Raw genomic sequence first — 12,529 nt, forward strand, 5'->3', positions numbered from 1 at the left:
TGGCTCTTATGATAAGTCTGTCATGAACCACAGTTATTATCCTTAGCTGACCTGTTTGGAGAGGCCACCGGTGGTTTCTTTCTTTCTCAAGACTTTCCAAACTGCTGTACTTCATGTACCCAGTATCCGTGGTATCTCTCTTAATTAATTATTTCGTTCTCTCAGCTTACAGATTAGCCACAACTGTTTTTCAGCCTGACAATAAATGCAGTCTCCAAACACACTAAAACCACTAGGCACTCACTGCTTGAAAACACCTGAGCAACAGTGTACATCTGCCAAGCATTTAACTTACCTTTTGCACAGCTGAAAAGAGGGGGGGGAGTCAACACAAACACACAATCCACAGAAAACCACAGTGATAAGACAGAAGTTGGCAGGGAGACAACTGCAAAGTGAGCAGGGGAACAAGTAAAAGAGGAATCGAGGATCTTGAGGAGAGAGTGAAAGATAGATATAAAGGACCGAAAGTTGTGTGGGAAGAGACTGGCCAAAGGGAAAGGGGTAAGAAAGGAGAGAGGCAGGGGAAGGAAAAAGGAAGACAGGCAGGGAAGAGAAAAGGGGTGGTGTTGTGTAGACCATGTGTAGGTTGTGTGTGCAGAAGTACGTGTGCATGTTAGCGCACCTGCAAGAGGGAGCTAGTACAATGAAACGTGTGTATACAGACAGGGCTCACACATAACTTCCTATGCGCACTAAGGTGCAATACAGTGAGTGGTATCCAGAATTATTGGCACCTTTAATAAAAATGAGAAACAGAAGAGAAAAGTCTGCATATAAAAAACAATATGGATAATGATCTATACTGTCTGTTCAAACATACAGGAAAACTATATACCTTATTTCAATACATTTACGCTCATGTTTCAATGGTTTTTCATTTAGTAATCTAAAATCTTAGTAATTTGAAAACTACAGGTGCCAAAATTATTGGCACCCCTAGCAATTATTGTAAACAAAATCAAACAAAGTGAAATTGGCAATACATCACTCCATCACTCCATTTTTGTATAAAAATTGAATAACAAGCTTGCAAAATCCCTTTGTCAACCTTGAGCATGGGAAAAGCAAATTCAGAAGACACAGATGGTAATTGACCATCACAAGTCAGGTAATGGGTACAAAAAAAATACATAAACGGTTAAACATGCTGCGTAACACTATAAGGGCAATAATGGAAAGGCGTAAAACATATGGAATGGTTGCAAGCTTGCCAAGAAGAGGATGAAGGTGCATATTATCCCCACGGAAGGTAAGGAAGATGGTGAGGAAGGCCATAAGTAACTCAAGGATCACAGTTTAAGAATTGCACAGATTGGCTGTGTCTTGAGGTCACTGAGTAAAAAGAAAAAGTATAAAATGGCACCTCCATACCAACATACTCTTTGGAAGAGTTTAACAAAGACAGCCCTTACTGAGCACAATAAACAAAACCAAGCATCTTGAGTTTGCCAAACCTCATTCAAATGACTGGAACAGAGTGCTATGGGCAGATGAGACCAAAATTGAACGGTTTGGCCATGTACACCAGACATGTTTGGCAGCAAAATGGAATGCATACAATGAGAAGCACCTCATACCAAATGTCAAATATAGTGGTTGGTCATGTTTTGGAGATGTTCTGCTGCCAGTGGTCCAGGGGCATTTAAGATCAATGGAAAAATGAATTCAACAATGTTCATTCAACATTCAGCAAATATTGGCAGAAAATCTGTTATGTTGCCTCTGTTAGGAAGCTGAGACATGGTACATTGTCTGGCATACATCAAAATCCACACAGAAATGGTAAAAACAACTACCATATTCTGCAATGGCTATCTCAGTCTCCAGACTTAAATCCCATGAAAAAGCTATGGTGTGAACTGAAGAATAATGCCAATGATTCTGGTGCCCACTGGATATACTCTGCACTGGTTTAGTCTAGGCTAGTGCAAAGGCAGGCATATGTTTCTTTCAGGTTGCTTTTCAGTAATACACACTGAAAAAGAACACGCAAAAGTGGCTTGTCCTCACAGAAGAACTCTTTTTACTTCTTTATGGAGCCCTCTATTACAGGTGGGAAGCATTTTGCCTGGCAAAGAACCAGATAGGGTTATCCTATGGAATCAAAGGGTTACTTTTGCTACTATTATTTTCTGAGAGTGTAGCTAAGGCTTGGATTCACAGAACAACTGTCTATTGATGCAAAGTTTGTCAACTTTTAGGACGGCAGGCATGCTTTTTGCCTTGTTTTCTTTCAGGATCGGGTAGAGCTCTTTGCACCTGTCAGCAATATCCATTGGAAAGTGGTTTCTGCCTCTAAACTTGCTCCCTTCGCTCTGCACTAATACCTTGTCTTTAAATTGTTCAGATTTATCCACAACGGATTTCGAGCATTAGGGCTGGAGATGATGCCAAAAACGGTGGACTCTCTGAAACCACATCTCCTCTACAACCTCAGCCAGTAACCTCAGATTGTTTTTGCATAAATTGTTTGACTGCTTGTTCTGCATTACCGGGAGTAGTCTCGGGAATCCCGGAGAAAATTAAGTTCTCTCTCTCAACACTGCAAATCGAAAATGGTTTCTCTCAAAGCAAGTTTCCAGTCCTGGTTGTGTTTCAGTGTTAAGGTCACATTCAGGTTTGATTACTATACCTCTCAAACAGGCTCATGTCTGGGGAGAGGAAGGTGAGATGGGGTGCTCTCTTTGCCCCAGGTGCCTGATGTTCCCTGTGATTAAAAACAAAAAGTATTATTACTGTGCCTGTCATTAATTTTCAGTCATGAAATACATTGGATAAAATAACCGGGAGTCGTAAAACAGTTTTTTGAGGTTTCTGTGCCCTCTTATCACCTTGATCACCTGCTCCTGAAAAGGTCTCAGCACAGCTCCGCTCTCAGATCTCTGTTGTCTTTCCGCAGCTGTGCGCTTTCAGCTTGGGTAAATTTCAAACTTTCTCCCTCGTTGCGGGATTCATCCTTTGTCGGCTCCAGCATCAGTTGCTTGTTGATGGGTAACAATATATCCTCTCTATTTGAATAAATGTGCATAACCTTACAGTGCATGTATTGAGGAACAAGCTACAGGTATTGCTTGTACATTCAAGCACACATTTAAAACAAACTCTTTGTTAACCATGCGTTTTGTTAGGACCGCATATGTATATGCAACATGTAACTGAGTGAATTGGCTTGATGGTATTTAAGAAAAATATTTGTCAAAGAAAGAAGTATCTGTTCTATTATCTAAGATACACAACAAAGACGACAGCAGCTTTCCCAATGATAAAATCATGAATATTCTTCACACACTGTAGTAGAGTTCTACCGATATCACATATTTTCATTTACAGGATTTATTTTCATTAGTATAACGTTTGTCTCTCTAGAAACGCATTGCGAAATGACAGTGTACAGCCATACATAAACTGAATTTATGGCCGACTATATATTTTAATTGTACTTTAAGCTTGCCCATCCTGCGGCATAACTTCTCACTTGACTGGCTGCTGACATTGAACAGAATTAGTACACAGTAATTTTTATAATAGCCTCTTTCTCAAGGATGGCTCTCATTTCATCTCAAAGCTCCATGTGCTCCAAAGCAGGGATTTATTGCCGACAGGTTAAAAGGAAATTAGCTCTGCAAGTGATTTCAATTGGAGTTCAAGCCATGAAACATACATTTTCAGTCTTGAAAATTGTTCCTTTAGCGTTCCTCTAGCAAGATTCTGACTTCCTTGACATAAGAGGCAAAACCTAGCCTCTTCCGGTTGTAATTCCATTAATTCCATCTCTGTATCTGGTCTACTCTGATAAATGCTCCATACCTTTGAAAAACATATTTCAAGCTCAAATTCCACACAATTCAGCTTAACTTTTGAATTATAAATGAATTATATATGAGTAATGGTTTGCCCTTTTGCCTGGAAATTGACTCATGGACTGAATGGCTTAGCAGTCCATCACAAGAACTCCAAGCGAGCCCAGACCTGGATTGGATTCTTCTGTCTCCGTATAGCCCATTACCACACACACACCGAAAGGAATATTTTCATTATGGAAATGGCAGACTCAGCAGAACTGACCCAAAGCATTCCTGCAGCACAAGCATGAATTTGTAAGGCGTGCGTCGGGCCAGCTCTGTGGTAACTCGTACGTTACAGCAGATGAAAGACTGACGCACGTAACAGGGAAACCCACTTCAACAGCAGAAGCCAGTCGCAGAACAAGACCATCATACAAAAATAGTGCTGTAAGTGTTAGTGAGGCCACGTATGAGATCCAGATGATAAGAAATATGCATGCAAATAATATTCATCATACACCTCCAAATTCTACACACAATACCCCATAATGACAACATGAAAAAAGTTTTTTTGAGATTTTTGCTAATTTATTACAAATAAAAAACGAAGAAATCACATGTACAGTACATAAGTATTCACAGCCTTTGCCATGAAGCTCAGGTGCATCCTGTTTCCACTGATCAACCTTGAGATGTTTCTACAGCTTAATTGGAGTCCACCTGTGGTAAATTCAGACATGATTTGGAAAGGCACACACCTGTCTATATAAGGTCCCACAGTTGACAGTGCAAGTTGGAGCAAAAACCAAGCATGAAGTCAAAGGAATTGTCTGTAGACCTCCGAGACAGGATTGTCTCGAGGCACAAATCTGGGGAAGGGTACAGAAAAATTTCTGCTGCTTTGAAGGTCTCAATGAGCACAGTGGCCTCCATCATCCGTAAATGGAAGAGGTTTGGAACCACCAGGACTCTTCCTAGAGCTGGCCGCCCGTCTAAATTGAGCAATCGGGGGAGAAGGGCCTTAGTCAGGGAGGTGACCAAGAACCCGATGGTCACTCTGTCAGAGCTGCAGCATTCCTCTGTGGAGAGAGGAGAACCTTCCAGAAGGACAACCATCTCTGCAGCAATCCACCAATCAGGCCTGTATGGTAGAGTGGCCAGACGGAAGCCACTCCTTAGTAAAAGGCACATGGCATACTTATGTACATGATTTCTTAGTTTTTAATTTAATAAATTTGCAAAAATTTCTAAAAAACTTCTTTCATGTTGTCATTATGGGGTGTTTTGAGGAAAAAAAAGAATTTATTCCATTTCGGAATAAGGCTGTAACATGAAGCGCTGTGAATACTTTCCGGATGCACTGTAAATGACTGGCATACACAAAGTTGGTGGTTCTAATCCCGGTGTAGCCACAACAAGATCTCCACAGCTGTTGGGCCCTTGAGCAAGGCCCTTAACCCTGCATTGCTCCAAGGGAGAATTGTCTCCTGCTTAGTCTAATCAACTGTACGTCGCTCTGGATAAGAGCTTCTGCCAAATGCCAGTAATGTAATATGTAACATAGTGTGACTTCTCAGAAAAGTACTGATCCATCATATACAAATAGTGTCTTCATGGTGATGTTTATGAGAAACTAAAGTACAGGCAAACAAGACCAACACATTTTAAAATGAATTTGAACAAAACAATAAAAAAACTGCTACATGATACAATAAAGCAGTTTCTGTAATTGCCTTTATTTTTACAGTCTATATAAAATTTTGATCTTCAGTATGATTCATTAACATGAAATGGACAAAGAATCATTCAACCGAATCAACCAAGGGGGGTTGCCAGAGAGTGGTGAGGCACATATCCCAGCTGAATGAACTCTCCCCTCCCTAAGCCTAAGCTACCCTCGATCACGCATGGCCTTGTGGGCCTACTGGCGACAGTTGGCACTGGCACGGTGAGGGTTCGATCCTGGACCATGCGGCCAATGCATGCACTGGAATGCTGTTGTGCCAGCGTGAGCTGACTAGCAGCCCACAAAAACAAGTTGTAACGCTAAACCCTATGGAAGCACAGATACCAATGCATTGCGTAAAATATCAGGGGCAGTCTGTAGCGTAGTGGTTAAGGTAAATGACTGGGCCACGCAAGGTTGGTGGTTCTAATCCCGGTGTAGCCACTATAAGATCCACATAGCCGTTGGGCCCTTGAGCAAGACCCTTAACCCTGCATTGCTCCATGAGAGGATTGTCTCCCGCTTAGTCAAATCAACTGTACGTCGCTCTGGATAAGAGCGTCTGCTAAATGCCAATAATGTAATGTAATGTAATGTAATGTAATCATACGTTTTCTAATTCAGTATGAATTAGATGGTGCAGTGGGTAGCACTGCTGCCTCACAGCAAGGAGGTCCTGGGTTCGAATCCCGGTCGGCCGGGGCCTCTCTGTGTGGAGTTTGCATGTTCTCCCCGTGTTTGCGTGGGTTTAGGCTGATTGGAGAGTCTAAATTGCCCATAGGTATGAGTGTGTGAGTGAATTGTGTGTGTGCCCTGCGATGGACTGGCGACCTGTCCAGGGTGTATTCCTGCCTTTCGCCCAATGTATGCTGGGATAGGCTCCAGCCCCCCTGCGACCCTGTTCAGGATAAGCGGGTTCAGATAATGGATGGATGGATGGATGGATGGCATTTATCCTTCTCATTCACCCATTCACACACACTCACAGTGATTGGCTGCCATGCAAGGCACCAACCAGCTCATCAGGAGCAATTGGGGGTTAGGTGTCATGCTCTGAGATACTTCGACACACCCAGGGCGGGATCGAACAGGCAACTCTCCAACTGCCAAACGACTGCTCTTACCACCTGGGCTAATGTCACCCCAATCAATTTTCATTTGAAGTTTACGTTTCATTTTATGCTTTAAGTGACAAATATAAATGAATTGGAGGACTAAATAACTGCTAAGCATTATACTGTATGTAAATCAATGTTCCATCAACTGTGCAGAGTTTATTCAGCACTGACAGAGTTTGCGTGGGCATGTTGCTTTATGATATTTCTGGGTATATTCTCAATGTAAACATATTTCAATAAGAAAGGTTTTTCCCTCACGACTTCGTTATCTCGTTGCCATTTGAAAATGTCCCGTTTTCTTTCATCGTGATTTAACAGCATTATGAAATGTTTAAAAATAGACTGGCCTGGCATAACCTATGGGTAAGGCTCGCTGAACACATTTTTTTACCCCTTTGAAATTACAATTTTAAATGCATTCCTTAGATGCTCAGATGCACTCAGACCTCTGACCTGAAAATGTCCCCTGAATTCTAAAGCAATTTTAATAAGACGACGAAAAGGTTAGGAGGTCTCTCTTTTAATTTAGCCATTGCTACACTCTACATTTGCTGACGGTTGAGTACCATTTCACTCCTGGTTGATTAAAATATATTTATACCAGATGTTAGTAAAACCACTTCACTCCCTTTCTTAAGTATACAAGATACAAGTATACGTCCATATACAGTATGCTAAATAATGTTTGTGACAAATATATACAAGTGCACAGCTTTTATTAAAGGCAATTTATTTAATACATTTTGGTTAATTCACGTATAAATTGCATCACTTTTTATCCATAGTTCCCTTATTTTAGGGGACCATCGTGTTTGGGGCAACTGCAGGTGTGTCTGATTAATCCCATCTGTCCAAATAATGTGGAAGCATTCGGTTGAACTTGAACTGTAAGTTTCAGATATCTATCTGCAGTTGCATTACAGCACACCATCAATGAAGACAAGCTAGCTACCTGTGGCAGTTGTACAACACCCCCACCACTGCATTTTGTAGATGACACATCCTATTTTTGCAGCGAACTTGTGGTTAGCATCATGTTGTGTAGCCTCTCTATTTCTGTTTTTGGGAAGTTTTCTGCTCTCTTTCTTTTTAATGATGTACCAAACTATTTTGTTTTTTTTGTTGTAAGCCTAAGGGTTGGCCTATGTCTCTGGAGGACTATGTATGAAAAAGTACAAATTTCTACATGGTGAAACCCAAATGTAACACAATACATATTAATTGTTTGGTTTCTAATAAAAAATTATGGAGTACTGAGTCGAATCAAGAAAAAATATGTCTTTGTTACAATTCTGTTACTATAGTAGTACACAGCACTTCATGGAAAGTGAACTATTTTATCATTAATACTGGACATTGTAGTCCAGTATGCTACTGTAAAACAAATGTTTTCTTTAGAAAAAGTGATTCCATTATAATGATTGCAATTGGATACATGCACTCAGTGACCACTTTATTAGGTAGACCTGTACATCAGCTTGTTAATATGCATATTTAATCAGCCAATCATGTGGCAGCAACTAAATGCATTAAATCATGCCAACATGATCAAGAGGTTCAGCTGTTTTTCAGACCAAATGCCAGAACAAAAAAAATTGTTCTATGTGAATTTGACCTTGGAATGATTGTTGGTGCCAGACAGGGTGGTTTGAGTATCTCAAAGCTAACAGGAAGGTGACAGTAAAGCAAATAACCACACAACAGTGTGTGTATGCACAAGAACATCTCTGAGCACACAACGTGTCAAACCTCTAAGTGGACAGGGTACAGCAGCAGAACACCAATAAGTCTAATAAATACATAATAAAGTACTCAGTGAGTGTATATTTACTGCCTTGTCTTTCTAAAGTAATGATGATCAATTTTATGACCTAGGATATATTCACTGATCACAAATTATTCCATGCTTGACTGACAGATTTTTGTTCATCGTCTATAATGATGTCTATGAATATTGTGTGGAAGGTAATATTTAATTTAATTCACACTAAAACTTTAAGTATACATTTTCCTTTCTATTTCTTAAACAAGGATGCATCTTTTCCAATTTGCATTGTGTGTGTTCACTGCTAACAGATTATCTGCAGAGGACAAATACGTGTAAGATGTGACATTGTAACTTCGATAACAAATACAATTATTTATTTTCTCCATCTTTCTTACAGTATATGACAATACCTGGACACATCCCTGGGAACAGTTTTTAAACTTTGATCTTGTTCCTATTCGATGTTATGGAAATGCATAGCATGGTTTAAATTGCTTTGTAGTTTACAAATTAGAATTGAGCTACTCAAAATGCAGGTGGCATGGCATATATATGTTCTCCATGTATTATTCCAATTAGATCAAAAAGATTACATCATCATTTCATTCAATTTTACATTAGATGGAGAGTGAGTCATTGCTTTTCCTGCTGATTTATATTCCCAATCTACAATGTATTATTTCCAGGTTGTTGCAGGCAGAAAAGTAGGACATGCATTATGAGAGATCATAAGTTCAGTCAATTGAATGTTAGTTGCAAAGAAATACATTCCGTTCATTATAACTGGAACAAGAACAACATATAAATTAAAAATATTTTCATTTACTTATAAAATATGAATTAAATTCGCTGAGTCATGACCATATCAATATCATAACAATGCTTAGTTTTGTGATGCATACTTGTGTATCTAACGATAAGTGAAGCCAAGATTTGTCATGTCGTGCAAGCCAACAATACCAGCTTACAAAAGCAGAACATTTGTTCTTCCATGTAGCTTGACTGACTATGAAGACATTAGAATTTGCTCTAATTAATTATGCTGCAGCTGCTTTGCACGGTAACAGCTGTTTTGACAAAATGTGGTCATTTGCAGTTATTTTTACACAGACTGCAAGTCTGACTGGCTCACTCAGATAAAGGCAGCTAGTCAGCTGGGTTTCTCTCAGGCTCATTTCTTTTCATGCAAAGCCTCGAAGCTAAATCAAGGTGTTCAGTTTCTCTCACAATCCCTACTACCAAAAACAGTTCATTAAGAGTGTCACGCTGTGTTGAATTTATATGGCACAGCTCTGAGAAAATATTGAGAGGGATTAATGATTAAAAACGTCTACGTGAATAAAATATCTTCAGAGAACCACCTCCAAGCAGATATGAGCCAGTGGGCCTTGAACCTAATTGCAAAACATTCTGACCCAGAACGTCAGGTACCCAACTGTGAAAAGATTACCCAACTGCCAATAAGTGTCTTATTGGAAATAACTACAGTTGTGCAATGAAATGTGTAGGAGTCATTTTTACAATGTTCTTACATAAAAGCAGCTGGCTTTTGGCGCTATTTCTAATTTAACTGTGTCTTTTTTGTTGATGGTAAAATTGTATCTTTGATTAGATTTGTCAATAGAAGAAGGACCTCCTTTTTTAAGACAGTATCTTTTCAGACAATATCAACTCCATATCATCCAATAAGAATAGAATGTCTCTTTCTTCACTAGCCTTCTTCCGTCTGTAGAGTATGATTCCATTTCCCCGATTCATAGAATTGCTAAGTTAAGAGTTCATTTTCACTTTGAGAAACTTTCAGCATACAGGTATAGGGCCAGACCTGCAGGCATTTATCACAGTTGTTCAAGAACAAAAAGGCATGGGCAGGGAATTTTAAAAAGCTACTGGGCAGAATATGGTTTGAAGCTGTTTGAACAAAGGTGCACATTTACAAGTGGCAAAGCATAATGAAAACTATGAGTGAAAAGGGGGCCAAATGTCTGACCTATGTAACCCTGTTGCGGCACTAACAGGAATGGGCTTTTTGAGTGCGAAATGAGAGCAAAGGCCCTCACAGTAAGGGCTAATTATCATGTTATAATTATAGATTGTTGCCTAATTGTATTGTATTATATATTATAATAAAATCTCTCTGATTTCTTCATCTTTGAAACCCGCCAGCCACCCCTGGTATGAACGGCGTGTATTAATCAGTACATTGGGAACTTTCATTTAAGCTCACTTTCATTTGACATACTGTATTACTTCCATGCATTTCATCTTAAAATGATTATTTCTTGTAACTTATCAAAGATATTCCACTTGAAAATGAAATCCACTTGTTATAGGAGCTTGCTCAGTGCTGGTACTTGGGTAAATTGCTGGGGATGGTAAATGGGTTTCTATATCAAACCTACTTCCACCGAGATGAATAGATACTTAGCTATAGAAACTTCAAATGGGATTTAAGTTGGTTTACTGAAAATTATCTTAGGCTTGGCACCTGTAAAAATCCAAAAAAAGCCCTTCCCAGACTTAAATGAATGAATGACCTTCACTGAACCACCACTATGCTATCTTGACCATCATCATACCATTTGCAGCATATGATTTCCCTTCATGGCTTCTCCACCAAGGGAATCGGCCTGGACGTTGGATAGCTGCTTGGCTTGTTCCTATGGTATGACACAATGCTTAATTCCTTCCCTACAGTACAAAGACTTGCTTGCAAAATCAATATTCCTCTGCCTACCTCTGCAGTCTGTGAAAGCCGGTTTCAGTCGGACTCTTTTTTTAGCCCGAAGAGAGCAGGAATTTGAAGCTCTAACACGGAACAGAACGTCCTACAACAGGTATTGAGAAAATGGTATCAGCGATATTAAAGAAGTGAAATTACTATGGTGTAGATGTTAATTCTTACTGTTAATTTGGGCTTTTAGATAGGAGAGTTACATTCAGTAGATAGATGGAGGGGACATGAGGGATGGGGGAAGAGATAAGAAGAGGAAGGGTGAATGAGAAAGGGAGGAGTGCAGCACAGAGAGGGAAATGGGAGAGATAAGGGGAGATGGGGAAAAGAGAGGTGAAAGGATGGGTGAAATTGAGAATGATGAAACTGAGAGGAATACTAACTTCTCCCATCACATGGTAAACGCTTCAGTATTTCATCTGTGAAAGTGAAAATTCAATCATTACACTAATGCAATTTGTTTTTAATGCCTCCATTTTGATCAAGCGTGTCTTTGAAGAGAAAAGAAGAAAGACAAACAGTAGCAGTAGGGTGCACAGCACAGTAAGGTTCGATCCATGCGAATGCCCTCACAAGCTCCGGGGTTTGACTCCTTCATTGTACTTCATGCGTCGTGATACCATCTCTCTTCTTTCCCTCGTAACAATAAAGTGAAATGATATACGTCTTATAAAACCTTTTATAGGTACATTTTATGAACATCCCAAAGAGAAGCAGTGGGGTTATGACATTCTACATTGAGATTCTTTCTTGTTACACATAAGAAGTTTAATGCTGACCGAAGGTGTGGCCAAGAGGTGGGGGGGGGGTTCTTAGTGTGAACTCCCCCCCCCCCCCAAAAAAAAGGCTAGGGAGAACCCCCCTTCCCCCCCAACCTTGGCCTAGATTCAGTCTCCATTCATTCCTAAGATCAATTTTCTCACAGAAATGTAGCTTGGAAAGATCAACCTCCACCAACATCAACTTTCCACTGTGGAAGTAGAAAGAAAAGAAAGTCACTCTGGCATGTATTTGCAAATGAAGTGAAGGGACTAATGTTAATTGAATCCTGGGCCCTGTGTCTTTTCTTTAGTCGGTCGTGGCTGATTTCCTGTAAGTCACTGCCGTATATAAAACGCAGCTCCGGAGAGTGGAGGCAGTGATGAATGGAAGCTGTGTGTAGCTGACACACTTCTCGCTGAACAGCCCAAAGGATTAAGCACTGTTGGTTTTTGTCTGCGTGCCAGCAACACATTTCAATTACCGTTATTTGAAATTCTTGGCCTAATTGGTAGTTCACCATCTGTCTCCAGCCAAAAGAATGAACATGGTTGTTTTAGCTATTTAGAGAAAACATTTTTAAGCAAGGGTTATTTGCTTATTACTGACACCAAGAGAAACCCTGGCACAGAAGTG

The sequence above is a fragment of the Conger conger genome, chromosome 16, assembly GCF_963514075.1.
Source record: "Conger conger chromosome 16, fConCon1.1, whole genome shotgun sequence".
Lineage (NCBI taxonomy): Eukaryota > Metazoa > Chordata > Actinopteri > Anguilliformes > Congridae > Conger > Conger conger.